The sequence below is a fragment of the Cibotium barometz genome, chromosome 25 (genome assembly GCF_041138505.1).
Source record: "Cibotium barometz isolate CiBa-2024 chromosome 25, ASM4113850v1, whole genome shotgun sequence".
Taxonomy (NCBI): domain Eukaryota; kingdom Viridiplantae; phylum Streptophyta; class Polypodiopsida; order Cyatheales; family Cibotiaceae; genus Cibotium; species Cibotium barometz.
In genome coordinates, this window is record NC_141070.1 from 35,671,695 (window position 1) to 35,675,416 (window position 3,722).

The window sequence follows — 3,722 nt, forward strand, 5'->3', positions numbered from 1 at the left end:
TAACACCTCCCCTTGACTGATTAGCTCACTATGGCCAACTATGTACGTCACAGTGTGGAGAATACTTCCTAACATGAACATCACAACATGACGAAGTCATTGACTTTGATTGAATATCATAGTATGGATGATAGAAAAAGCTATCAAACTTACAGGCTATGGATTTGCAGTGGGATCGCTTTATGGTTATGGGTAGTGTGATTGATGGTTGCTCGGTCCCGTTACATTGATATCAGAGTATGTGTCCCTTTCTTTGGGAAATCGTTTGGGGCTTGGAATCATTCAGCTCACTATGGATATCCCTATGAAATCATTGAGATCTAATCTGCAAACCCTAATCTATTGTCATGGACTTAATCAGAGCTCACTATGGCTTTTCATGTTACTTAATGTGGAGAACACTCCCCATTATGAACATGTATGACATGATCGAATCTACTAACTTTGATGCTTTGATGCACTAGATGCAGGAGCTCATGGGTTTGAAGGATAATCTAGCTATATAGAAAGCCTTGGAATCCCAAGCTAAGGCTTATGCACAGGGTGTTACATTTTATGCTCTTGCTACTAAGATGGGTGTTGATAAACCCTTGTGATTTGGCACTTGCATGTGATCTCGAATTCGCGGATTGGTAACTTAATGTTTAGAAATCCTACCCACATAATATTGATATATTGCATGGGGAAAGAGAGCAAGACATGACTACAAAAATTCTCCCCATAGGGATATCTCACCCAATTGATTTTGGCCAACATCAAGGAGTTGGCCACACATAAAAAGCTTTAATGCTGTAATTTGGGCATTTTTCTCCATTTGTTGCTGGTCAACAATACCTGGAGACTAAACCAACCAGCAGCAGCAGCCAACCTCGTATATAAAAGCAAGCGCTTCATTCCTTGGTAAATCATTCATCATCAGAAAAGTTCAGCAGCATCAGTCCCAAGTAGTCCCAGCATCCCAAGTCCTCCATGAAGAGCATCTTCAGCATTCAGCCAGCATATGTGCATCCCTCAGTTTTGGGATTGCATAGTGGTCATTAAAGAGCAATTCAATAGAGCTTGGACAGCATCTGGATCAGCCTACATTTGGTCTACATCATCCTTGTGTCTGGGAGTCCTCAATCATGATTCATACTCATTGTAAGTTCTCCAAAGAAATATAAGCAAATACTCCTGCTTGTAGGGGGGCCCTTCAATGGGTAAATTGGGACCCAATACTGTGTCGACTCTTATCTGCTTTCTCTCTCTCTGAGTGAAATTGCATAGACTCACGAGTATAAAGAAGGCTTTGTTGCGCATTACGACGATCAACCTAGTGCATGCTACAAAAGGACTTTGTTTTCGATGTGCCCACATGTTCAAAGATTGTCCCGACAAACCCAAAGCTAAAGAGTTGGAGAAGGATGGAAGAAAAATGGATAACTTCGTTCTTGATGTTCTAGGATCATCTCTAGACGAATTGGAAGAACTCTGCTTCGCTTGGGGGCGAGTTAAGAACAATTGAGCGTTGGTTCTGTTTGACACAGGACCACACAAGAACTTCATTTCAGATGAGTTTGTAGAGCGTTTATGCATTTGATGCAGACTCCATCCACAACTTGCAATAGAGGTTGTGGGAATGGGAAAGAGCTATGTAGCCACTTCGGGTCAAGGAGGATTTTGTAAAGTATTTGAATGCAAGTTATGGGCATTTGAAGCTAAAAGAGAGGAATGATGGAGGTAAAGCAAGTTCTGATCACACAGAAGTAGTAAGGGTAAAAAGATCACATATCGTTAGAGATCGGTAGATGACTACAGTCTGCAAGCAGGAGTTCTGCAAGCAGGAGACATAAAAAAAGAAAAGCAATCTTCCAAACCTATTCTTAATTTTAAAGTAATGATACAAGCATGTCTATTGCCATGCTTCAAGTGTTATGGTATCTTAAAACTCGTAGTAGCGTGAAGATTTTATATTGTACAATCTCGTGTTCTAAATGGGTATTTGTTCTAGATGGTGCGACCAATTCCATTATTTTGTTTTGTTTTTTTACACTATTGTCAACAATTTTTGCCAATTCACATGTACAAGGTCTTGCACATACTAGCATACTCGAAGCTATATAGTAAGTGTATTTACTAGTTTACCTATATCATAGGTAGGAATAATTAAGCCATTAAGAGCGTAGAAAGAAAAAATATATAAATATATAAATTACTTCTAAGCTTTGCAAAGTCCTTTTGGTCTTTTCCATGTTCCACATAAAAACTTCTTGTAGTACTAATTACTTTTCCAAATGCTATAGTCTGTAAGGCTTGTTTTAACAAGCGGAGTTTTGTCTATTCTTGCCATACCTTATGTATAGTATGTTTTCATCATAATATATTTTTCAATTTTTGGAATTTGGGGATCTCCGACAATCATGTCAGCTTTAACTAATTGTGGTTTACCTTCCCTAATTTCTTTAGTAAGTAGTGCTACAATTTCTTTTTTATTTTTGGGACCCTTCAATATAGCTAAAGCTTCTGTATGTAGATTTGCTTGCTTCTATATTGTGGCCATTAAAGAGTAAAATGTTTATTATTGGTTATATCAGGTGAAAATTTGGAATGCTGGCTAGATTGAAGTCAAAATTAAACAAAACCTATGGATTGTACATGACTAGATGATGATTTCATCTTCCATGGAGAACATAGTACAAAATGGGATATCGTCTTTGTAACTCTCTCTCTCTCTCTCTCTCTCTCTCCCTCTCTCTCTCTCTCTAAACACCTTCCAACAAGCCCTTAAGAACCCTTCTCTTTGGCTTACAAAGAAGATTCTGACGCAGTGGCCACATATGCATGTTTTGGCGGGTGTTGGATAATGTAACTATTACATTGACAGATCCTGCATTTGTACCATCTCTGGGTTCCAGGGTGTAAAGAACCGTCATCACACGAGCCCTCCTTTGCCACAAACCACACATGAGCCCTAGATACCCTTTTGAGTTTCATTTTGCAGAACCCAATCACAATCAATCTGGCCCACCATCAGGAAGTACTTTTCATACAGATCTTTGGCATTGTTAATAGCTTTCTTAAGCAGAACAGCCTCTGCAGGTGCTAGACCACGCTCATGAATGTCATGTCCTAAATCTAGGGCCTGCTCTCTGTGGTCAACCCTAATTTGTTGAACAACGTTCTCGTCTCCCAAACTGATGCCTGCCATTGACACATAATTCAAGGCAAGGAAGAAGAGAGAGAGGAGATAGGAAGTGACCAAAAGGACTAGGAGAGAGAGACAGCAAGAGAGGAGAGTATGTGCAAATGACGTGAAGGAGAGAAGAGAGACAGAGAGATGACAGGAAGGAGAGAAGGAGATTGAGAGTAAGAGAGAGAGAGCTCTTTAGAACAATCCCAAGAGATAGAAAACGAGAGAGAGAACATATATATATATAGATACATACACACACATACACACACACATATATATTGCACGTTCTTAAAAGGTGAGTTTGGGCATGTTCTTGGATTCATCTAGGTATATGTATATATATACATATACATATACATACATACATACACACACATATCTCTCTCTCTCTCTCTATATATACACACACACACACACACACACATATATATGTATATATGTATGTATGTATGCATATACATATACATATACATATATATATATATGTGTGTATGTATGCATGCATATACATATACATATACATATATATATATATGTGTGTGTGTGTGTG

General features: G+C 38.7%; 1 pseudogene; it reads right to left on the reverse strand.

Annotated features, from left to right (window-relative positions):
- Positions 1 to 2,950: 2,950 nt before the first annotated feature.
- The window catches only part of LOC147624508 (uncharacterized), a 1,310-nt pseudogene continuing 538 nt past the window's right edge, over positions 2,951 to 3,722 (reverse strand).